Here is a 26963-nt window from a genome sequence, read left to right on the forward strand (position 1 = left end):
TAAAGTAATTCATTCCCTAAATGTCTGAGCCAACTAAGAAGAATCTTACTGGGACCTGTCTAAGAAGACATTTATAATTTTTAAGGACCCAGCAAACCAGTGTACTCAGAATGGACTCAGAGCAGATTCAAAAAGGATTGAAGGGTGAGAGCCCCTGGGTCTCATGTGAAGAATAGGATTTGAATTCCTACTCACTTGTACCTCCAAGAATATAATATATACATGATGAATATCTATTTCCCCTGGCACCATTGGGTATACTTTGTAACCAGATTGCCAACACAGAAGCAAATCTCATAATACCAACACCTTGCTGAGGACTCAGATATACCAAGTCTGACTGACTGAGCTCATTCTCCCTATGTGAGATATGTTCTGCACATGCATTATCTCCCCACACTTTGGAATGAGTCAAAAGAATCCGAAATGTGTTCAATCAGTCCCCAGTGGATGCAAGCACCAGATATTCAACAACTAAATCTCTCTTGTTGCCAATATCTTCAGCTCCCGGGACTCTGGAAAGAGACAGACAGTTTCCAATATCCTAGCACTATCCAGAAGGTAGGAATCTTAATTAAGCAATATTTCCCCTTCCACATCTCCACATCTTCTCCTACTAAGCCTTATGATTCAGAGTCATGTACCTGAAGACAGAGATGCACACACACACACACACACACACACACACACACACACACACACACACACACATACAAATTATCCTCATGCTATCACAAATCTTGTTTCATATCTCCAGCCCCACTCTCAGTGAGATCACAAATTTAATAATGGCAGTGTTCTTCTTGCTAACATTTATATAGTTCTTTAAAGTTTGCAAAGTGTTTTACAACAACTCTGGAAAAGCTGGTGCTATGACTATTCCTATTTTATAGATGAGGAAACTAATGTGGAGATTAAATGACTTGGCCAGGGCCATAACATCTTTGGTCAGATTTGAACTCAGGTGGGTCTTCCTGACTCCAGGTGTGGTCCTTGCTCCGATGCAGTAGTAGCCTCTGATTTCAGCCTAGCATAGGACTTGCACATGGTAGGAGATTAAAAATTATTGCTTGAACATAGCTGAATTGAATTAGAAATTTCAACTAGAATTCAAATTTTGAAATGTTCAACCCAAATTGCAATACTGTAAAATTGTACCTTTTGCTAAGGTGTGGTCTCAGTTGCAGATATACTTCTTATACTGAATACAGGCTTTCTAATTAGTCCTTCCCCTCAAAATATGCAAAATATAAAACAAAAAATTATAAGTCTACATCATATAAAAAGAACTTTTTGATCACATGTATTCAAAGAAGTGTATCTTGTATACTAAATTTTCATTGTAAACTCCAGAGCTGACTAGCTTCATTTTGCATTTGTTACAGTCATTAGCATAACATTGCCAAAGCTACAGACCCTCCATGATACATCCTTACTTTGTAAGTAGATCAAATAAGCAAATTCTCTCATGGTATCATGTGAGGAGTACTACCCTGCTTTCCTATTCTCAAACATCACCCCAACTTCTGTCAGGATTCCTAAAATTCCATCACTAGGGAAGTTTTACATTCTTTAAGAGCACCCTATTAAAATGTAAATACTTCTGATTTGTGTGTATGCATTCATTTGACCAAATCTATTAATTACAAATTAAATGGTTGGATTCAGTCAAATAATTTTTTTTTCCTACTTGATGAGGGATTTCTTTCCCACTTTTAACCCAATTATGCCAAGTAGACAAAATCTAAGTAATATACCCTTTTCACCTCCTGTTTCAAGGGTTTTTGTTTTTGATTTCTTTTTAAAGTCACATCAGTCAATTCTAACTCTCACATTTCTTTTCAGGTCATTAGTCCAAATTGCTTTCCAAGTCAACACATTAGCCTTTAGTGACTATGAAATGCTATTGAAACAGATATCCACACTTGATATTACTGGCTTCCAAACCAAAGTGTAAATCTTATGAGTGTTTCTGCAGATTTGATTATCACAAGACTGATGTATCTACATAAAGCAATCTTCTTCCAACTTCTGTGCTTAGGAAAGCCCTAAAAACAAATTAACTTTAATGTTTTTCCAAGGTTTGTTAACCTTCCTTGCTCAACAGCTGCTCTTCTTTCATTATAAAACTGCAAAGATGCTGTAATGACCCAAGGGTTGCCAGAATCTGGGGGTGAACACGCATACCCTGCTTTTCAGCACTGTTCCTCTCCGTGAAGCGTGATTGGCAAATTCTGGTAGCCTCGGAACATTTACATCTCACTAGTGATGAATGCCACAGATGTATAGTAAATACAGCTTCTGTGGAATTTAATGGTCGCTTTGGATTCTTCAGATCTTATTAGAAAAGGTCACCCATTGTCCTAGTTCTGATGATTAATGCAAGCTCTTGTATTTTTATGGGATATTTCTGCAATATGCACTGCATAAGTGACTGTTTGTTCCTCACTTCAGACTCTACCAAGGTTTAAAACTCAACATGAATTTAGATGTGTTGAGGAGTGCAAAATGCCTCAGCCTTGTATAGGTTGCCTGCCCTTGTGAGAGAAAGCTGAAATCTTGGGGGCTGAAAAATACTTGAAACCCATTTTCGTATAATTTTTCCCAGCAGGTTTGTTTAAACCCATGCTCAGAACTCGATTTACAATAATAAACAAATTGCTGAATCTGCACAGCAAGGAGTGCTTCTTCAGAGGGGCTGGGAAAATTCAAACTAGATGCATTTTCTTTTGAAATGTGATCAGTTCAATACCACCTGGCAGCTATTACCAGGGACAATACATTCTTATTTCCTTCTTAAGGAAAATAAGAAAACTTAAAACCACAAATTCCCTATACCTAATTCAATAATGGATTATGGCATCACTATGGCTGCAAATTCCTTAGGGGATCATAGAATCATAGATTTAGTGTTGGAAGAAACCTAAGAAGCCACATCTGGCACCTTCCCTCCCTATTCCCACCCTTATTTTATCAGTGATGAAATGGAGATCTAGAAATGTTAGGTGACTTGCTCAAGATTAGAATCTGTGTCTTATGAAATGGTAGCAGCAACAACTCATATTAATTTTCATCATGAAAATCCTGTTCTGTGAGTCATCCAAACATTACTGCCCCCATTATACAGATAAGAGATATGAAACAAATAGACATTGAATGAATTATCAAACCTCACACAGCTGACTCCATGAACAATGTAATTCATTCACTGTGACTCCAGTTGCACCTAGAAAGATCTATTAAGAACTCAGCATTATTTCTTGGACCAGTTTTCACTGGATAATGGATATGGTATTTACAAAGATACCAAGGAATCGATGGATATCCATATAAAAATATCACCCAATTCAATTATCTTTGAGTCAACTGGATTGTTGCATCTGTTCCAGAGGTTGATTACAGAGCAACTGATGACATGGTGAACAGTCAAGTTAAAAAAAAAATGTATTTGAGTAGAACTAGCCCAAAGTCAAAGGAAGATAACAAAGGGACAATAAAATTGATTAATTGTTCTGTTATGAATTAGGCTTTTTTAAAAAGGAATAAGCTGGATATAGTTGTATATAGAATAGATTGATTTTTGGATTAAACTATATACTTTGCCATTATGCATACAATGCATAGAGATGTCCTCAATATACAACAAAAAAACCATGATGGTAAAATTAGATTATAATGACTCTTTCTACATGGTAGAGATTATGTAATTTGTAATTGTCCCTGGAAACTGAAGCTTAGAGGGACTTACTCAACGACATAAAATTAGGTGAGGGAAGTAGACCTGTCTCCTATATGAATGATCTTTCCACTAAATAGCAGTTTTCCTTTTTTATATTGTAAGTTTATTGAAGCTCATCCTTCCAGGGTCCTAAATATTATCTTTAGCTCTTCACTTTGCCTAATCCTATATATCTAACAAGTTGCCAAATCTTGAAGATTTTGCCTTCAAGGCAATAATGAACCCTTTATCACCTCTTACCTAGATTATTACACCATAATCCTCCCTGGTTTCTTTTCTTTTTCTCTTTTTTACTACAATACATTTTAAATTCATCTGCCAAACTAGTTTTGCTTAAGCACAGTGCTGACAGGTCTCTTCCTGATTTAACAAATTCTATTGGCTTCCTTCTGCCTCTAGAAATATCATTTAGTGTTCATGCCTAATAGTGGTATTGTTGGGTCAAAGAACATGCATGAATTCAAAGCCCTTTGGACATAGATTATATCTTCTGATCATTAATCAATTGGGATATGGCTCTTATTTCTTTATAAATTTGATTCAATTTCCTCTATGCTTGAGAAATAAGACTTTATCAGAGATTCTTTTTTTACAATTAATATCTTTAACAATATTTCCTCCCATTTATTCTATTCTCTCTCTCCTTTCATCCAGTCCCTCCTCACAAATGTTTTGCTATCAAGCACTTTTTCTGCCAATATGCATTATCTTTTACTACCCTCCTCTCTTCCTGTGTTCCCACTTTTCTGAAGGGCAAGATAGATTTCTATACTATTATTGAGGGTGTTTGTTATTTATTCTGAGACAATTCTGATAAGAGAAGATTAATTTACCTTCTTTTTTCCCCTTCCACTTCAAAAGCTCTTTGTTGTTTCTTTTCTATGGCAGATAATTTACACCATTCCACTTCTCTCTTTCTCTTTCTCCGAATACATTCCTTTCTCACTATTTAATTTCATCTTTTTTTAAAGATAATATTGCTTCATATTCAACTCACATCTATATTCTCTCTCTTTTTCTCTCTTTCTCTTTTTTTCTCTATATATGTGATCATATGATAAAGACCCAGCAGTAGCACTGATGGATCAAAGAGTATGCAGTTTTATAGTCCTTTGGATATAATTCCAAATTGCTCTCCAGAATGGTTGAATTACTTCACAAACCCACCCTTTTTTTGTTTCTTTTTTGCTTTTTTTATGTTTTTCTTCAGTTTTGTTTTGGGAGGTCAATTTTTTTTTTCTTTTAATTAGAAATGCTTGAAAGTCCTGTCTTGTCAAATATCCATTTTTTCCTCACTAAAAGATTACATTCAATTTTGCTAGATAGGTGTTTTTATTGTAATCTTAATTCCTTTCCCTTCTGGTATATCATGATCGGTTCTTTAAAGTGGAAGTAGCTAAATCGCTTTACAATAACCCTGACTGTAGCTTTACAGTATTTGAATTGTGTCTTCTTGGCTGCTTGTAATACTATTTCCTTGATCTATGAGCTCTAGAATTTGGCTATGATGGTCCTGGGAGTTTTCATTTTGTAATCTTTTTCAGATAGTGATTGGTGGATTCTCTCAAATTCTATTTTGCCTTCTTATTCTAATATATCAAGGCAATTTGTTGTTGTTCTTAATAATGTCTAAAAAGATGGTGTTTAGATTATGTATTTTTTTAAAATCATGGCTTTCAAGTAGCCCGATAATTTTAATATTTTCTATTCTAGGTTTATTTCCTAGGTCAGTTGTTTTATCTAATGAGATATTTTACATTTTCTTTTCCTTTTTTAAATTTCAAATTTTTTATTGTTTCTTGATGTCTCATAGAGTAATTAGTTTCCGCTTGCTAATTTCTAACTCTTAAGGAATTATTTTCTTCAGGAATATTTTGTATTTCCTTTTCATTCTGGCTAAATATATTTTTAGGAAATTAATCGACTAGATGACATATCTAATAAATCACCAATTTTGTCACCAAACCACAATCCCCACATCAATTCCTCAAGTGAAAACCTCTCAGTAACTCACTTTCAACTTAAAAGTAGCAACTACCTAAATTTTCCTATCAAATCAGTTGTCCTTTTTATAATACTCTGTCTTCAAATTTTAACATGATTTCTTATTTGGTTTATACATTTTGTCTCTCTTTTTAATAGGAGTGCTTTTCATATTTTCTAATTATGCAATAAGATAATAGCTTGTGGTTTCAAATTTATTCTTTGCATCATAGAAAGGAAAGATTCTGGTATTCCAATTTTTAAACATAAATGAGTACTGTATTTTATGAGGAAAGCTCAGATCTGATATTATCTTGAACACAATTTTATAGTTATTATTTTCTTTATATATAATTTTAAAATTAGCCTATGCACCTTAATATTCTTCAGCTATAAACTCATTTTTTTCTTTTCTTTTTTTTCTTTTTCTGAGGCTGGGGCTAAGTGACTTGCCCAGGGTCACACAGCTAGGAAGTGTTAAGTGTCTGAGACCAGATTTGAACTTGGGTCCTCCTGAATTCAGGACTGGTGCTCTATCCACTGTGCCACCTAGCTGTTCCCTTTACCTATAAACTTCTGACATGTTCATCCTATTCTCCAGTCTTTTAAAAACTGTCCTTTTTAAAGCCCACTTTTCTAGCTTTTAATAAATAAAAAGTCTTTATTTCTTTTATGTGTGCATGAGACAACTGGGATTAAGTTACTTGCCCATGGCCACACAGATAGTGAGTGTTCAATGTTAGAGCCAGATTTGAACTCAGATCCTCCTGATTCCTGGGCTGGTACTCTATCTACTATGCCATCTAGCTGCCTTTCTATTTTATAACATAAAATTATTTCCATTAAAGTAAGGTATCATTCTGCATGGTCAATGAAGGTATTTGAATGTTTTTTTGTTTACTTGTTATAATGTTTGATTATATAGGCTTTTTTATCTCTTTTTTTCTGTTATGTTTTGCTCTGTTCCATTTGATGGAGAAAGTAATTGTGAATGCTGGTATGCCATGTCAATTGGGCACAGTTCTGGCAGAATCAGAACTAGGAAGGCTTCAGTACTACCTCTGAGTTGGGGTGCTTCTCTTCTGAGGAATAACCCAACTCCATTCATGGAGCTTCATCAAAAGGTTGGTCATAGGCTAATTAATGTTTGTCTTACATCAACTTTCAAAGACCAGCTTGTAAGACCTATGGAAAACTAGCTATGAGAACCCCAAATCAATGAAACACAATCTCCTTGAAGAATAGAAGGATCTTTTTGGTAAGTCCAAGACATTTTTTTTCATTAAAAAAAAATCTTTCTAAAGCTTGATAGGAAATTTAAGAAAATAAATTACTACTAAGGAATAACAGCATAATGCAATGTTAATGGTTTTATGTTAACAATTTGAAGATGTGAAATCAACTCTCATCTCTTTCATTCACAAGTTATGGGCAATTCATTTGCCACTCAAAGTCTAAGTTGGCTCAGCTATACCATGGAGTTAAAGTACAAAGTCTCAAAAGTCCCTTTTTTTTCAAACACTCTATGATTCTAATATAAATGAGTACCATTTTTAAGAAGGATTGATAGAAAATTTTATAGAGGGACACAAGCAGTGGGGGAACTCTCAGTGAGGTATAAGACTCTTCAGCCCAAAGAGAATCTGCTTACAAGGTCTATTTTGGCTCTCATCTCCCCTTGGGGGCTTCTTAGCCTTCCTGAGAAGTCAAGAGGTGTGAAAACCTGTATTCCACTTGAAGCAGAAGTATTTGCAGTAAAGATGCATCCACATATTATAGCAAGGTGCTTATAGTTAGCACATGCTCAGTGTGCTCTACTGATGTAATTGTATGAAGGTATTTAAGGCTGAGAGAACTTGAAATAAACAGACTCCTCTTCTAAGACTAAGGACTTGGGCTAGTACCAGAGAGCTTGTCCAGACAATACAATTTTTTTTGTTTTTGTTTTGTATGCCTTTAGAAAGGCAGATGTTCACTTGTCTCATCCTTTAGGCTTCTCTTTTGGTTGAGTCTCTCCCTACTAGTAGATATTACAAGCAAATGAGGCTTAACAAGATGTTTTCTTGCCTAGAGTCCTTGTGCTTGTATCCTAAGGCTGTTCTTCTCTATTTCATGGTGATGTGGATATTCAGACTCTCATAATCCACCCAAGCATCCTACTTCTCTATAGGATGCCACATTACATTGATGTGTCAATTTCTTTCATCCATAGTCAATAAATAACTATTAAGTTCCTACTGTGTTAAGCAGGCCAAGGTCCATCTACTTCCTATTTCAAAAACATCTGATAGCACAGTGACAAATACACCATGGTCAGGACCCAACCAAATCTTCTCTTCTTCAGATTAATATCTCCAGTTCCCTCAGCCAATTTTCATATGTAGTGTCTCATGTTTTCTCATTAATAAGATTGACATCTGCCAGATATGTTTGAACTTGAAGCCTTTTCTAAAACATGGCACTCACAACTAAATAAAGTTTACAGAAGTCTTCTGACTGGTACAGAATAGATGGGGATTGTTGTATTTTAAATACTAAACACAGTACATTTTTAAAACATATGAAGTTTTTTAGACAACTATATTAAACTAGTAACTGATTTCAACTTCTAGTCCCTTAACATCTTCAGATATCTTTACATTTGCAAGTTTGATTGTTTTTAAAAAGTCTAATTATAGAATTTCATATTTATCTGTTAAATCTCATCTTATTAGATTTAGCCTAAATTTCTAGTCATTAAAGAATTTTTCTGATCCTGATATTGTTATATAAAACATAACTATTCCTCCCAGTATTATTTTAGGCATCACATTTGATAATCATTGCCTTTATGAATTTATTTAAACTATGAGAAAAAACACTAAACAGCATACCATAAGTCTAGACAGATCTTTGATGCACTTTACTAAAGACCGTCCTCCAAGTTGTGATACCCATAAATGAAGAATCATTCTACTAATTGCACATCCATTTAAATGTATTGTCATCTAGCTCATATCTCTGCATTTGTTCCTCTAATTAGCAAGAGGTTTATCAAACTCTTTTTAAAAAGTTAGTTATATCTAACACATTCTTTTGACTAATTTTTCTCTTTAAAAAAAAATAAGTTAGTCTGACATGATCTATTTTTTCTAGTCAATAGTCAATAAATGTCTATTAACTTCCTACTGTGTTAAGTGCTGAAAATACATGAAAAGGGGGGGGAGGTATACCTGTCATAAGAAAGTTCATATCTTAAAGCAGAAGGGAAGGGATAAACAAACAAATATGTACAAACAAGCTATGTACAGGAGAAATAGGAAATAAAAGTAGGCACAAGAACGAAGAAGAATTGGATATATATTCTAAAAGATTTAATTTTAATCGAAACTTAAGATCTGGAAGCTAATAGGCAGAGATGATCTATTATTATGTTTGCCAATTTGATCAGTTTGAGATGAACTTTCAGAGCTGGTTTAGTTTGTGTTTCCCTTTTTATTGGTGATTTGAAGCAATACCATATAGTTGTTGACAATTTAATACTGATCATATCCTTTGGCCATTTAAATGCTGGAGGCACGATACAGCAATGTTGGTTCTTATTAAACCTTGTTTCTCTAATGTTCACAAACCATCCATTTAAGAATATATATACTACATATCAAAACCAAGTTTGCTGACTCAACCCTCTTCCTTATTTGAGAAAATTGGGAAAAACTTGCCCTTAACAATCCTTTTACCTTTCATGGTAATACACCATGAATTTTAAAATTAAATATTTTTATTGTGAAATTTTCAATAAACACAAGCACTTATAAAGTCTAAGAAGAAGAAATTTTGCATAATAAACTAATATTCCATTGCATATAATTTATTTTTAAGAAGTGAAATGTATAAATATGCATGTAAAATTTAATAAGAAAATAATGAAGTGATTGTTTATGTTCTATTTACTTTTTTGTTATGTGTATTAAGAATAGTAAAGGATTTATTGATTGCTGCTCACCAACTTTCTTTTTTTTTTTTTTTTTTTCTGCTGAGGCATTTAGGGTTAAGTAACTTGCCCAGGATCACACAGATAGAAAATGTTAGGTGCCTAAGGACAGATTTCAACTCAGATATTCCTGACTTCAGGGCTGGTGCTCTATCCACTGCAAACTATATTCACATATTTTTTAAAAGGGAAAGTTTGGGGGCAGCTAGGTCTCTACCTAGTTTGTACAAGCAGAAGGCATGAACTTTCTTGTCCAGCAAAATAAATCAACACATTAAACATGTTAAGGATGCCTATCTAACTTTTCGTCTTTAGTCTATTGCCATTCTGTCAAGGTATATGCAAAATATGCAACATCTAATTTATTTGAATGGGGTATTTTTTGATGAACAGATTTTCAAAAGAAGATATCAAAGTTATCTATAATCACCATTGATCAGAGACCTGCAAATTAAAATAATTCTAGATACTTTACTCTACTTGCTACATTGGCTAATATAACAGAAAAGGAAAATGAGAAATTCTTTAAGGGTCATAGAAAAATAGAACATTAATGTACAGTTGGTAGAGTTGTGAACTGATCCAACTATTCTGGAGAACAATTTGGAACTATGCTCAATGGGCTACCCTTGATTTAGCATACCTTTTGATTTAGCAATATCACTACTAGTTTTATTTTTCAAAGAGATCAAATAAAAAGAAAAAGATGTATATCTATATCTATATGTGTGTGTCGGTATATATATACATATATATATGTATATATATATACATATATATATATATGTAAGAAGGGAAAGAGAGAGGGAGAGAAAAGTTTGGTTTTTTTTGTTTTTGTTTTTTTGTTTTTTGTTTTTTTTTTTTGTTGTTTTTGTTTTTTTGTGATGGCAAAGAATTGGAAATTGAGAGTTGTCCATCAATTGGGGAATGAAACATGTTGTGGTAAATGATTGTGATGAAATATCATTGTACTATAAGAAATGACAAGGGGGGTAGTTTCAGAAAAAAGACTTGAAAAAACAATATGAATTGATGCAGAATGAAGTAAGAACAATATACACAGTAACAGCAATACTGTAAGGTGTGAAAACTGTGAAAAACTTAGTTACTCAGATCAATACAATGATCCAAGACAGGTTTTGAAGAACTCATGATGAAAAATGATATCTACCTTCAGAGAGAGAACTGGTTGAAATCTGAGTACAAATTGAAATATAATTTTTTCACTTTATTTTCTTACTTTTTTGCAACACAATTAATATGTAAATCTGTTCTGCATGATTTCACATGTATAATTTAAATCATATTGCTTGTTTTCTCAATGAGTTGGTGGGGGGTCTGGAGGGAATAAGAGAATCTGAAATTCAAAATTTTTAAAATGATGAATGTTAAAAATAATAATTTTTAAAGAATTATTTCTGTTTACTTTCTCTGTCCTATTAGATTTTAAGCTTCTTTTGAGCAAAGACTGTGTTGCTACACATCTGCATTTATAGTGTAATGCAGCTTGAATGTAATTTTGTTTAATTGTTTTAGTCATGTCCAATTTTTTTGTAACCCCATTTAATGCATTTTTGGCAAACATACTGGATGCTATTTCCTTCTCTTGCTCATTTTAATGATGAGAAACTCAGGCAAACAGGGTTTAAGTGATTTTCCTAGAGCCATACACCTGGCAAGTGTCAGCCACGTATGAACTCAAGTCTACCTGAATTCAGGTCTGGTATTCTTTCCACTTTGTCGCCTAGCTGCCCAACCTTGAACATAATAGTTACATCAAAACTATTTGTTGAATTGGATTAAGTTTAGTGCTATGAGGATATGCAAATAAAGAAGCTGGAATCTTTGGGAAGGTTAAACAAGAAAAAAGAAAATAAGAGAAGTTCATTGTGTTCCTCACAAACATCTCAAAATTATTTATTTTCATCCAAATCAAACAGCAAAGATTTACACACATACCCATAGCCTTCTTCCTTTCTCTTTTTTTTTTAAACCTGTCCAATATACCAAGTTCTTCTTTAGTTTCTTCTTACTATCACTCATTTCTTCATATGAGGAAGCTGCTACCATAAACTCTGCACAGAGGTTAAAAGTGCACCTCCCATGACAATGTTATTGATCTATAGGTATATACAACATAGTTCTTATTACAGGAAACATTTATATACCACAATCTAGGAATATTAAACAACTGTCAAAATTAAATCAGTCCAGTTAAGTAGCATGCATTATTATAGATTTTATTTTAAATGAAGAGATGATGAATTTATTTATGGTCATTATCATTGCTGTGGAGTTAGTTTAGGAATGAATTATTGATTATTGAGAGGATAGATGGGCAATTGTGAGAGCTTGTCAAATAAGGACTTTGATAATGACTGAATTGTCTGGGTGATATTAAATGTAAAAAAATCAGTCTCTTGCCTGTTCCGAATGCATTTAAAGATTATTCTTGGAAAATCAGTGAAGTAAGGTTGGGTGAACATTCTCAGTTCAGTTGTTAAGAGATCATGGCAGCACTAAGAACCAAAGAGATTTGCTAGAGCTAAATAAATGAGAAATTTTGCTCTGCTTTTGCAGCACTCTCACTCATGTTTTTCTCATTTTTTTCTACTAAAGAAAAAAAATCATGACATTTAGCTATTTCAATAAAAATATCATCTATTAAATCCTTACTTTAAGTAAAACATCCAGCTAGGTCTTGGAAGCATGATACTCTCCCTGAAGCCATAGAGTTCAAACTCTGCCTCTTCCATTTTCCAGTTGCATGACCATGGGCATGTCACTTAATTTCTTGATCCTCAGTTTCTTCATCTGTAAATGGAGAAAATGATACCTGAAATAGTACCTCACAGAATTGTGAGGATTAAATGAGGCAATGTTAATTAAAGCAATTTTCAAGCCTTAAAAAGCACCATACAAATGTCAGAGATTACTATTAAGGGCTTATAAAACATCTTAGGTATCCAAGTAACATTTGTGCCAGAAGCTCCCTGGAGATTTCTCATTATTCTGGTTCATTGCCTTTATCTAGAGGCAGCAAAATGATACCTGGGCCTAGAGTTCAGATACTTACTAGCTATGTGACCCTGAGAAAATGATCAACATTCCGTCCGCCTCAGCTTCCTTGACTACAAAACGGAATTAACAATCACACTTAGGGCAGGTAGGATGCACAGTGGATAGAATACTGGGCCTGGAGTCAGGAAGACTCATTTTCCTGTATTCAAATCTGTCTTCCCAGTTATATGCCGCTGGGCAAGTCAACTAATTCTTTTTACTTCAGTTTCCTCATCTGTAAAATGAGCTGGAAAAGGAGATCTCAAAGCACTCCAGTATCTTTTTTCAAGAAAACCTAAAATGGGGTCACAAAATATTGAATGCAACTGACTGAACAAAATGAAATGACTGAACAAAACTCATCCCTATATCCCTATATCACAAAATTGTGTGGCTCAAATGAGACATTTGTAAAGTGGTGCCTGAAACATAATATGCATTTAATAAATACTTATTTCCTCCCTTCCTCTCCAGGTGATCTGAGAACTGAGAACTTTGGTATTAATCATAATGATAATAACAAGTGACTAAAGTTTATATAACTCGTATTATGTATTGTGCTAAGCACTTTACAATTATTGTATTACCTCATTTGATCATTATAACAACCCTGTGGAGGTGGATGTTGTTATTATCTTTAGTATCTGGCCTTCCCGGATAGAAAGGCACCAGTTCCTCACCCTTTGTTAAATAAGCTTCTTATAAGGTTCAAAATGTAAGTTATTTTTTTTTGTTTATTTAATTTTTATTTCATTTTATACTTTTATTTTAAAATGTAAGTTATTTTAACTATAACTCAATGAAAACCAACAGAACTGCAACTAGTCATGCTATCTCAGAGGAGGGCTTCTTTAGAGGCTCCATTGTCTGAAGTACTCAGGTTTCTGCACTCCTACAATCAATTGTGCTTTTTACCCTGGATCTTTTCTCCAACTTCTCCCATCAGTCTTTGCTTTTTGCTGCTTGCCATTTATCCCCTATCCACCACCTGCCTCTACTGCTCTATTACAGTTCTCCCTGTCTTCTAGCTCCAAGCAGCTATTTGCTGGCACTGTCTACTGCAGCCATTGCTTCCTGCAGTTTCAGCTTTTCATTTAATTTTATTCTTCTGGCTTTGGTTGGTGCCCTTTGCAATGTGTCAGGATGACTCTCCTCCAGAAGATGGCACTCATTCCCCTTGCCTGGGGACCACCTCTCTAAAATGACTATATTAGAACAAGTTTCTGAAAATGTTTTTGTTGTTATTATTGTTGTTTTATTTTGTTTTTTAATAGCTAAAAACAACATTTCTCATTCATAAACCTTCCTTTGTATATTACAAGGATCTGGACATTGGAGACATTTCCTAAGAGTAGATGTAGTGTTCTTGCTGGGAGAGTGTTTCCAGAAAGGCATAATTTGAGAAAAGGGCTTTACTGTCCAATTTGGCAATTGCATAGACATTTGGCAACTGGCTCTGGTATGATGAAGAGACATTCTTTTGATTGGCTGCTGAACTAGAGCAGGGATACATTCAAAAATCACTAACTAGCCAGTGACTGCCAGTGTTCAAGGGAGGAAACCATAAGTGCTGTAAGGTTAGGGTAAAGAAAAAGTCCTAGATCTTTATTTCCCTATCTGTCACTACCATGTGGACACTGATTTCATGGCCTTACTAGCTATTGCTTCTTTCTCTGTTGTATCCGTTCTTCATATTTTTAAGTAAATTTTTCAAGATGGTTACGATTTTCTCTATTTTGGAAAATCAGAAGTCTGATATTTGGAGTCTATGCAAAGATTTGTGGGAAGCAGAGCACAGGTGAAATGGCAGTGAAGGCCTGAAGAGTAAGAAGGAGAGATAGAGATTATCCATCTCTATGGAGATGGAGTTATTCCAGGAAAAACTTTAAATATATATTTGGCTCTTATTTTTTCATTTTCTCCAAATATTGGTTACAGGGTCCCAATTTCCAAATAGAAATCACAGTGTTCATTTTATCCCATAGAAAACGCAATAGAAGCAAAGGACTCACAGGAGCCCATAAACGATGCAAAACATATTAAGTATTAATAAGGACCACCAACAATCCTCATAATGGAATACAATTTGAGAGTAACACCAGGGTAATCATGATATTCTGGTGGTTTCCTAGTCCTCTCATAGTGTACTTGTACACTATCACTCTCCTTGACTTAGAATGTCACTTTATGATTTGGATTCTTCCAAGAAAATAAGCATACTTTGGGATTGTTGATCAAGAAATGTCCTTTCAATTGGAACTTCACTGACCAAATAACTCACTAGCTTTCCTTTGAAAATAGGATATTCTTGCTTAGAAACTGTCAGTAAAAACCTGATGCATTGGGACTTATTCTTCATTCTCTAGAAAATTCATTCATGAACAATAAAATTTGGAAAATCACTAATTTGGAAATTCTTTTTTTATTTTTAATAATATTTTTACTTAAATGTTTTTAGTTCCAAATTCTATCCCTTCATCTCTCCTCCCCACTCCATACTGTAAGCAGTAAGATATAGACTATATATGTACAGTTGTTTAAAACATTTCCATATCAGTTATTTTGTACAAAAGACTTGAACAAAAAAACGAAAGAAGACAGTTTAAGATAGCATGCATTATACTTTATTTTTAGTCAATTGGAATTGTCTTGGATCATTGTATTGCTTAGAATAGCTAAGTCATTAACAATTCTTCATTGAACAATATTGCTGTTATTATGTATAATGTTCTCCTGGTTCTATTCACTTTTTAGTTCATATAAGTCTTTTTGGAATTCTTGAATTTAGTAATTTTTTTTAACTTAGAGTTACCCCAGGTCAGTAGCCAAGGTGGATTTACCCTCTCAGACTGAGTACAAAACAAATTAAAAAAAAAAAAAAAGGCTGCTTCCACTATGGTTATCAGAAAGGTATCATAATGCCTTAACTGTTAGCCATTTCCTAAGCTTAGGAAGTCTGTTCTCAAGAGATCAAGTATCTGAACTGTGCTTAGAAGTTCTGGGGCAGCATTTATGCCTCTGATGTATACTACCCCAGGGATGCCATTAATGGCTCCTGAGGGGGAGGGGGAGGAGACCCCTGGAATGCCTCTCTGTTCTGTTGCATGCTGATCTGGTTTTGAAATAGGGGAAGGAAAAAAGGAAGTCTAAGAATATGAGCTGATCTGTTCGCTTGTTTTTTATAGACCTTGAAGAGGGAAAACTTCTCTGAAAAGAGTTTGTCTTTTTGATAGTTAACCAATTTCCTTAGAGGCAGCTTTAGTCTATGAAATGAAATCTGTAGTTCTGTGTCTTTTCCTAGTCTAATGAGGGGGAAAGCATATAAACTATGCACCAACAAGATTTTTACAAGACAAATTGGAAATAATTAATCAACTAGAATTAAGAGAAATTGAAAAAAGGCTTCTTGTGGAAGGTGAGATTTTATCTGGCACTTGAAGGAGACAAACTTCCTTCTATATACATACAGAGACACACACAGGGGAGGAAAAAGTTTTAGGAGCTTCCATAAATATGGGCACTATAAGAAAGCGTGTAAGAGAAGACTCAGCATTTTCTGGTGTAAATGACAAATCAGAGATCATTTTCTCTTTTCTTGGCATCCATAAGAGAAATGGAAAGGCAATCCAATCCAATCACCCTTACAATTAGGGTGATGTCTGTCTTGAAGAGATAGTTTGGGATAAGAATAGCAGATAGAGAAGTCCATTTACCCTTAGAAAATGGCAAAGGGGATGAAGAGTATTTATCAGAACACTTGTTGGGAATGAGCATGTAAATGCAGTTAGTGCAAGGAAGGGCAATGGAAAGTACAGTGGCTTTGAAACCAGAAAAAAAGGTATTTAAATCCCAGCTTTGCCACTTGCTATCTGTATAACCTTTAGCAAATCATAACCTCTCTGGGCTTCAGTTTTCATATCTGTAAAATGAAAACTAGAATTTTATTATGTTTAAAATCAATTTTCATTCTAAATCTACAAATTATACTTGTCAATACAGCATATTGATGGACTGAAATTCAAGATCTATTGTACTAATTAATAACTTGAAAAAAATCAGGGATTATTTCCCCCCAATTCATCAAAAAGAGAAAAGAAATAATTATGGTTACAGAATCAATATATTGTCATCATAATATTTAGGATTGATGTTCTAATATGGGATTAATTTGATTAAGTGACCCAGTGAACAAAGGGCTGGACTTGAAATCAGGACAACTTCAGTTTAAATTAAAGTTATTACTTATGAGCCCTTGGCAACTTAACTAAATTCTCTCAACCTCAGTTCACTCCTTTATAAATTAAAAATAATAATAGCATCCACACCACAGAGAGGATTAAATAAGATGATATTTATAAAGTGTTTTGCAAACCTTGAAGCATTATATAAATATTATCTATTACTAAATGACAACTAGGTGGATGAAATGTTCTACCTAGAGTCAAGAATTCCAAAGTTCAACTTCTGCCTCAGATACTATCTATGTGACCCTGGAAAATTACTTAACCTCTCAACCTTAGTTTCCTTATCTCTAAAGTGGAAATACCAGTAGCATCTACCTCCCAGTGTTATGAGGACAAAATGACATCTTTGCAAATGTTAACACCTCATTTAATGTTAGCTCTTTTTAATTCTTATTAATTTCTTCTGTCTTAAAACCTGATATTAAAAGTAGACAAGTAGAGGAGAGGAGGGAGGCAGGACATTATCTGAGCTCTTCCCCAGCTTCTCTCACAGTCAATACTGAATCAAGTCTCTTAACAAATTCTGAAGGGACATAATCCACAAACATTTGGAATGAAACCATTTTTCAGCTTAAGGTATCTTGGAAGGATTTAGAAAAGGTCTCTCTTACTTGGAGGGGAGTAACAGGGCCCATTGCAGATAATGCTTAGGGAATCTCAGGAGAAATTTTCAGCCAAAATACAACAGCATTAGCTACTCAGTCCTTGTTTAGAGACCCAATGGCTTAACAGGCCAACTGTGAGATCTCCAGCCCAACTACAGAAGGCAAATTGTAAGTCCCTCAACCCCAGTATAACAGGTGGGACTAGGCCAGGCCAACACAGTGCAGTGGAAAACCCAGCAGCAACATCAGTGCTAGACTCAGTGCAGAAAGACAGTGAAAGGCCCCTGTCCCCTGGAAAAAAAAAATAAAGCTCGAGACAATCTTTCTTGTGCTCTAGGAGCAGAGGTCAACTTTTTTTAAATGAGCAAAAAGGCAAAAATAGTCCTGACCATGAAAAGCAACTAAGGAGACAGGGAAAGTCAGAACACTAACCCAGAAGAGGACAGCAATGGAAAAATATCCATAAGTGAAGCCTCAAAAACACATATGAACTGCTCTCAAGCTGAAAAGGTTCTCATGGAAAATCACAAAAAAAGGATCTTAAAAGAGAAGTAAAAGAAAAATGGGGGGAGGAAATAAATGAGAGCTGTGTAGGAGAATTAAGGAAGTTTGGGCAGGGGGAAGCCAGCACCTTGGAAAAAGAAGCACAGAAATTGAAGAAAACAACTTCTTATAAAAAAAGAGTATACATCAAAGCTGAAGAGTATACATTTTTTACATTTTCTTAAACAACACCAAGACTGAATTTCACATCAATTCTCTTTTTTGTACATATTATTGTGTTTTGTTCTATTCTATTTACAAACATCTGCTAAATCCTTACTATATGCAAAAGTTATATCTACCTGTAGTCTGTGTTTGTTAAGATACAACCCCTGTGCTCATAGAATTTGCCATCTTGGAGATGATCATGACATATACAAATATATCAACAATAATACCTATTAAGTGCATCAGAGAGATACCAAGTAGGCTATCACATGAATGAGCAACATTGCTGGCAGGGAGATAAAGAAAGATCAATGACGTGATGACACTCATGCTGTGTGCTTAAGAAGTGGTTGAGGTTTAACTAGCGAAGACAGGAAGTGAAGAAATTCCAGGAATGGCAGATAGTGTGAGCAAAGTCAAGGAGGCAGGGAAAAAATAAGGCATGTTTAGGACATAGAGACCAGTGCAGTTAGGAAAAAGGATGGGGTATGTGGTGGGCAGTGATATCAGATCAGTGTAGCAATAGATTATGAAATTGCTGAGAATAAGAAAGAATTGAAGAAGGAAGCTTATTGGGATACAGAAACAGAATACAATACAAGATACAATACAGGCTCTGGTTCAGACCTGGTCTAACTGAATCTACGATATTCCCTTCTTCCTCACTTCTCCCTTTTTAAAGGAAATAATGTTGAGGTGGTACCACATGTGACCAGTTCATAAAAAATCCAGTAGGCAGTAGGAAGAACTGTGTACCCTACAATGGATGGCTTTAATTTCTTTGGGAGCTACCACATACCACATGACCAGTGCAATTTTTTTTATATATGAAACAAAGAAAATTTAATGTTGTAGCTGCCATGGTGGCAGGGAATTACTGCTTATCATAGGAAGCTGGTGGTACAGTGGCTAAAGTACCAAGTCTGGAAGTTGTTCAAATCCTGCTTCAGATACTTATCAGTAGTTTGACCCTTAACTAACTTATGTTTGTCCTAGTTTCCTCAATTGCAAAATGGGGAAAATAATAGCACCTACCTCCCAAGGATGTTGGGAAGGCCAAAGAGATAATATTTGTTTTATAAATGCTTAGTACTATGTCTGACACATACTAGACACTATATAAAAGCTTATCCCTTCCTTTTACCCTGATCCTTTGATAGATTATAATTCACTATATTCAGTAGGCTAAGTACTCACCTTACCATATCCCAACCCCACTGAAGTCTAGGAACTTCCTCTTTGGAAACCCTAGTAGTTCTCTTACATCCTCATTCCCCTTGTATCATGTGAAGCCATAGCCATAACCTAACACACATCTACTACCTACCAAACTGCTTATTACAAAGGACTAAAGCTAAAATGAAACAGTCCTTGTTCTTAAGGAATTTATATTCTGTCAGGGGTAAACATTTTGTTGAAAAAGGGATCCATTTTTGTGTTGAGACAAAGTTTGGGGGAAAAGTAATATTTATTATCTCTTTATAGCCTTCCTTTTATGAAGCTATCACTTGAGAACCATTTACTTCCTACATGATAATCTCCTGTCAGGGTAAATAGTGAACAGGTGGTTTGTGGTTCTTTGGTCAGAAGCCACATGATCCAAAATAGCCAGGTTTCCAGTAGGAGTTCAGGAATACAGTACAGAGCTACAGAAGGCTAAGTATTCAACACATGCAACATATTTTCAAAATCATCAGTTCTATTTAAAAAGAGACTCCCCAATGGCATTTGTCATCCTGTCATTCATTTCTAGTCTCTTTAATCAGGAAACCCATGATAGAGGGGAAGAATGACCCAACTAATTTGATGGGATGAATCCTTTTTGTAATTGTGAATTCAGCAATCACACATCTTTCTAAGCATTGAGTTTCAAATATTGCATATATGTAATACATGTCTAGTTATATACTTCGATGACTGACTTAGTCTTTAAAAAAACTGAAGACAATACACTCAGACAGATGCTAAAACTAAATGGTCTTCTTGCCTCAACAAATTATTCATTCTTCCTTCTTTATTTTATTTTTTTTTTATTTTTCCATTTTCAAACCTACTGGGATTTATCATGCAAACAAAATCTAATCTTCTATCCTTAGGTTAGCATCCACTCTTCAACAGGAAAATTACAATAATAGCTGACATTTCAACAGCACTTTAAGCCTTAAATAGTATTTTCTTCATAACAACCCTGTCAGGATACAATGAAAGTATTATTATAGCCACTAACATACCAAGAAACTAAACCTCATAGAGGTTATTAAGTTTTCTCAAAGTTATGCAGCTAGCAAATGTCACAAGTCAAGTCTTAGATATAGGCCTTGGGAAACCAAGAACAGGAATATTTTTCCACACAATAGTACAATGTATTTAATGACCAAAATTCAGAAATACCTGAATGCTAGGTTTTGTAGCCCACCAGAAATAATTTTCTAACCAGAAATAATTTTTATGAGCTACTTTTAAAAACTCCATTGTTCACAAGACTAAACCAGCGAATGTGCTTGAGATGAAAGTCCCACTAGTTAAGCCAACCTGAAAAGAAAAATCTGACAGTAAAACGTTTTCAGTGGAGATGGCAGGGTGAACCTAGACATGGCACATAGTTCACTTGTGTATCCATTGTAATGAAAGCTCATGAAGCCAAACTCAAAGGACGCTCAGGAAACCTGATTTCAGACTCATAGAAGCTTTGCTATAAGATGAGGATAGAAGTTCAGAAACTGCATTATTTCCAAGAGGATTTTAGGAGATACAGAAGATGTTGGTCTCACAGCATTCAATATTTAATGAGAGCCCTTTTCTGATTTCTTGAGTGAGCTCAGGAAAAACAATATGTAGTCATATGGGAATAGGACTCTCAACACTTTTTGAAGTGTAACATAAAACTGAAAGAAAATCCCTTGGTCTCTATAGGTAAATAGCAGACTGCTTTTCCCTAGAAAGTTATCTCATTTCATAAACACTTTGTTAAAAGAGAGCACAGTGTCTCCAAAGGAAAGGAAAATGAAATTTTGGATCCTAATGCTATTAGGTTACCACATGTCTGGCATGGAAAAATATAAAACCCAGATTGAGATTGTTCTGGCCCAGGGGCCCATACCTGGAAATCACTACAGTTGAATTTATGTACAATTTCTTCTTCTTCCCTCTGTTTTACTTATTTGTCCCAGATACAAGAGTGAAAAAACCTAAAGTTATATTAATATTCAAAGCCTTCAGAGCCTTAATGAAATTCATAATCCACCTATGAAACACAAAAACCAAAAATAAAATAATTTTCAAGTTGTCTTTAAAAAATAAGTACATAGGCTTTTGGGGACAGAACCAAGATGGCAGAATGAGAAAACATTCAGTTGAGCACTCCCAAGATTGCCCTCCAAATAGCTTAAAAATAACAGCACAAATCAAATTTTTAAGTGGCAGACTCAATAAAATGTCGGAGTGAGACTTTCTTTTAATCCAAAGTAAATTAGGAGGTCAGGAAGAGAGATCTGATATAGAGATGGAGGCTGGCTAAGAACTCACACTAATGAAACACCACTGGTAGGATGTTGTAGTGGTGACCAAAGTACTAGTAGCTTCCAGAATTCCCAAGCCAAAGCTTGGTAACAGGTCAGAAAGACATTACAGAAGACTTCTTGCTAGTACTGGACATAGGAGCAGATACTGTTTTGGCATGTATGCACTTTTGGGTCATAGTTCAAGGGTGGGAAAAACATTTTCAGTCAAGTGTGAGCAGAAGCCCTGAGTGGTAGTATCAATTTTAATAAATGTCAGGAACACTGAAAAACAATATAATTTCTGGTCCAAATGGAGTATAAGTTGTGAGGAGCAATATTTATTGCTATTCCAAGGTATCAGTCATTCTTTCCATGTAAGGAGATCAAAAGAGTAATGACCAGATCTCTCCCTTGATCATACCACCTTGGAAGCACCAAAAATTCCAAATCCCCTGAAAACAGGACTGTAAAAAAGCTTGAAGCTTAAAGTGCTTTAACATAATATTCAAAGTCAATAAGTGATGTGGAAAAGTGAGCAAACCACAAAGAGAACGTGACTAAAAAACTAAAAAAATCTACTATATTGACAGAGGAGGTCAAAACACAAGTTCAGAAGACAATGAAATCAAAATAGTCACAAGCAAATTCTCCAAGAAAAATATGAATTGGATATAAGCCTAACATAATTCCTCAATTTTTTTAAATTAAAAAATCAAATAAGACTATTAGAGAAAAAATTAGGTAAAGAAATGAAAACAAATAAAAAAAAAAGAAAAAAGAAAAGAAAAGACAGCAACTTGGTTTAAAAAAAAAAAAGTGGGGGAAAAGGAAGCAAAAAATCCTGAAGGAAATAATCTTTTGGAAAACATAATTGTCCAAATGTAAAAGAGGTACAAAAATTCAAGTAAAAAATAATTCCTTAAAAATTAGAAATGGGGGGGGGGGCAGACAGCTAGGTGTTGCAGTGGACAGAGCACCAACCAACCCTGATGTCAGGAGGACCTGAGTTCAAATCCAGACAGTTAACACAACACTTCCTAGCTGTGTGAACCTGGGCAAGTTACTTAACCCCCATTGCCTCAGCCAAAAAAAAAAAAAAAAAACAATTAGAAATGGGAAATTGGAAACTAATAATTTTATGAGATATCAAGAAACAAAGTCAAAAGAATTAAAAAAAAACAGAAGAAACAAATTTGAAATATCTCATAAGAAAAACAACCAACCTAGAAATAGATCAAAAAGGGATAATTTTAAAATTATTGGACTACCTAAAACCATAATCAAAAAAAGACCTCATATTTCAAGAAATTATCAAGGAAAATGGCTCAGATATTTTTGAACTATAGGGTAAAATAAAAATTGAAAGAATCTGCCAACCACCACCTAAAAGAGTTTATAAAATGAAAGTTCCTGGGAACATTGAAGATGAATTCAAGAGTTTCCAGGTCAAAAATAAAATACTTCAGGGCAACCAGAAAGGTAATTCAAATATGGAGCCACAGAAAGGATCACACAAGATTTAGTAGCTGGCTAAGTAAAGAAATAGAGAATTTTGAATACAATAATCTGGAAGGCAAAAGAGAATGAATGTATTATAACCACAAATAACCTACCAGCAAAAATGAGTACAATCCTAAAAGGGAAAAAATAGATATTTAATGAAATTGAGAAATTTCAAACATTACTGATGAAAAATCCAGAGCTAAGTAGAAAATGTGACTTTAAGATACAAAACTCAAGAGAAACATAAAGAAGGTAAATGTGGGAAGGAAATCAATAAGTTTTAACTGCTACCTTTCATATGGAAAGATAATATATGTAACTTCTAAGAACGTTATCATTATTAGGGGAATTAGAAGTATTACACATAAAAAGAGTATACAAGAGGGTATCAGTTATGTTAAGATGATGTAAAATAAATGGATAGATATGTGAAAAAGAAGAATCCCCTGGGAGAAGGGGGAAGAGAGAGGAAGGATAGGCAAAATTATTACACAAGGAGTAGGAGATGAGCTGGGGCTGCAGCAGTAGGCTGTGTGCCGGCAGAGGAAGAGAGCAGTGGGAAGCCTCAGTGCTTCCCTTGACCTGGTCAATGGGAAGATGAGTGTGGCCCAAGAAGCACTCAGCATCTTCTGATGCCTATATTGGACTTAGCAACTGGGAGACAGCTAACCTGTCCAATGAAAAGAGAAAACAAAAGTTCTTAAGACTAATGGGATCTGTAAAGAAAGAACACACTGGTCTTCTTGTTATAGAAGATCATAGATCAACATCTCACTTCAGAATAGGGGAAGAAGACAAGAAAATAAATAAAGAACTGGAGTCACAGTTATCAACAGAGTATTAACAGTAAGTTATCAGGGTGATATTGGCAGCATTGTGAATTTGGCTTCAGTGAGTTAAAATATCCTCCTGGGGAAGGTGACACTGATGGAAATGATGATGAGGATGATGACAGTGTTGAGGATGATTCGCTATTCACAGTCTGAAAAAGAGCAACCTGCTGAAGAACTGCAAGCTGTGGAACAGCCAGGAGAGGAAGTTCGCCAAAGCTAACTGAAAGCTGCCAAATAGCCAGAAAAAGTGGAGGACCCCAAAGCTAAGAAGGATGGAAAAGCAATTACAAAATGATGTTTGTTAAATTCAGTGCTTCATAACTCTGAATGTGTGATTAGTCTTTGTATTCAGTCTTGTTATAATGCACAATGGAGGACTGCTTCTATAGCAAAGATCTTGGTATTACATTTTTTAAAAAGACCTTTCTTTTAAATAGTTACCAAAAGTATTTGCTTTCAGATGCCATGGATTACAATTTTATGAGCAATATATATATATATATATATATATGTATATATATGTATATATAGTTATCAAAATATAAGAGTTGCATTGTATACAAGACAAATAAATGATTCCCAGCTTCCTTTCACATTAAAAAAAAAAGACACAAAAGGAAGAAGTTTTAGAGTGGGGAAAATAAGAGTGAGAAAAAGCAATGTGTGAACTTCACATCCAAATTGATTGAAAGAGAAAAATAGTATATATGTACATAAACATATACATATTCAATTGATAATTGAAATGTATTTTATTAAATAAAGAATCAGGAAGAAAAGGGGTTGAAGGATAAGAATTGTGTGTAAAAAGGAGAGTGGATACAAGAAAGAAGTATTCAGAAGCAAAAGATTTTAAAAGGAAAGGATATAAAAGAGTGAGATGAAAATAAACAACAAAAATGGGAAAAGAGGAAAATGCATGATTAATCATCATAATTATGAATGTGAATGGGACAACACAACCATAAAACAAAGCAAAGAGCAAAATGGATTAGAAAACAGAATCCAACAATATATTATGTACATATCTGAAACATAGATACAGACTATGTTTAAATAAGGGACTTGAGCAAAATCCATTAGATTTCAATTGAAATTTAAAAAGGCAGGAGTAGCAATCATGACTTCAGACAAAGTAAAAGGAAAAATAAACCTAATTAAAAGGAATACTCATGGAAGCTACAACTTCCTAAAAGGAATTATATACAATGAAGTAATATCAGTATTAAACATCTTTCACTAAATAGCATAGCATCCACATTCTTAAAGGAAAAGTTAAATAAATTAAAAGATGAAATGGACAGTAAAACTGTCCTAGTGGAGGACCTCAAATTGCCCTTCTCAGAGCTAGATAAATCTAACCATAAAATAACTAAGAAAGAAACCAAGGAGATGAAGAGAATCTTTGAAAAGTTAGATGTGATAGATCCCTGGTGGGGGGGGGAGGGGAAGTGAATGGGAGTAGCAAGGAGTTTACTTTTTTTTTTTTCAACTATGAATGGTACTTCACAGAAACAGACATTGTATTAGCCTCTAAAATCCTCACAAACAAATGTTCAAAAGCAGGAATATTAAATGCATCATTTAAAAACTACAATTCAATGATAATTATTATATTTACTAAGGACTTTGGATGAATAGATTAAAATCTAACTAGAAACAAATCTTATGGAACAATTGGGTCAAAAGAAAAAAACATCATGGAAATAATAATTGCATTAAAGAGAAGGACAATTAGACAATATTCCAAAATTTTGGGGATACAGACAAAGCAGTACTCAGGGGAAATTTTTATCTCTAAATGTTTTGTTCATCAATAAAATGAGAGGGGAAGAGGGAAGAGAGAGAGAGAGAGAGAGAGAGAGAGAGAGAGAGAGAGAGAGAGAGAGAGAGAGAAGAAGAAGAAGAAGAAGAAGAAGAAGAAGAAGAAGAAGAAGAAGAAGAAGAAGAAGAAGAAGAAGAAGAAGAAGAAGAAGAAGAAGAAGAAGAAGAAGAAGAAGAAGAAGAAGAAGAACTTAAAACCATGAATTGGACATGCAACTAAAAAAACACAGAAAAATAATAAGTTTAAAATCCTCAATTAAACCTTAAGATGGAAATCCTGAAAACCAAAGGAGAGAAGAATAAAATTCAAAGGAAAAAAAAAAACACTGAGCTAATAAATACAACTAGAGATAATTGTATGGGAAAATAATAATAAAATACATAAATAATAGATTAATTTGATCTTTACAATAAAAAACAAAATCAAATTACATATTATAAAAATGAAAAGGATGGTGAAACATCAATGTAGATGAAATTAAGGCAAATATTAAGAGCTATTGCACCCAATTATATATGCCTGTGATACTGCAATCTAAGTAAAATGGATATTTACAAAAATATAAATTACCCAGATTAACAGAAGAGGAAATAGAATACTTAAATAGAAAAAGAAATTGAAAAAGCCAGCAATCTATGCATAAGAAAAGACTTTATGACCAAACAAGAGATATAGAGGATCATAGGAAGTAAAATGAATAATTTTTATTACATGAAATAAAGAAGATTTTTCAAAAACAAAAATAACGTAACCAAAATTAGAAGAAAAACAGAAAACTGGTGAGAAATAATGCAAGTTTCTGTGATAAAGGTCTCATTTTTGAAATATATACAGAATTTACCTAAGTTTTCAAAAATGAGAGCTATTTCCCTGGTAATAAATGGCCAAGGGATATGAATAGTTTTCAGAAGAAGAAATCAATGCTATAAATAGTCACTTGAAAAAAAATGTTCTAAATAATTTTTAATTAGAGAAATGTAATGTAAA

At 34.1% G+C, this 26963-nt stretch overlaps 1 pseudogene; it reads left to right on the plus strand.

Moving 5' to 3' along the window:
- Positions 1-426: 426 nt before the first annotated feature.
- On the plus strand, positions 427-24472 carry LOC141549630 (small acidic protein pseudogene; annotated as a pseudogene).
- Positions 24473-26963: the final 2491 nt, after the last annotated feature.

Source organism: Sminthopsis crassicaudata, chromosome 1, assembly GCF_048593235.1.
Source record: "Sminthopsis crassicaudata isolate SCR6 chromosome 1, ASM4859323v1, whole genome shotgun sequence".
In the NCBI taxonomy this organism is placed as follows: domain Eukaryota; kingdom Metazoa; phylum Chordata; class Mammalia; order Dasyuromorphia; family Dasyuridae; genus Sminthopsis; species Sminthopsis crassicaudata.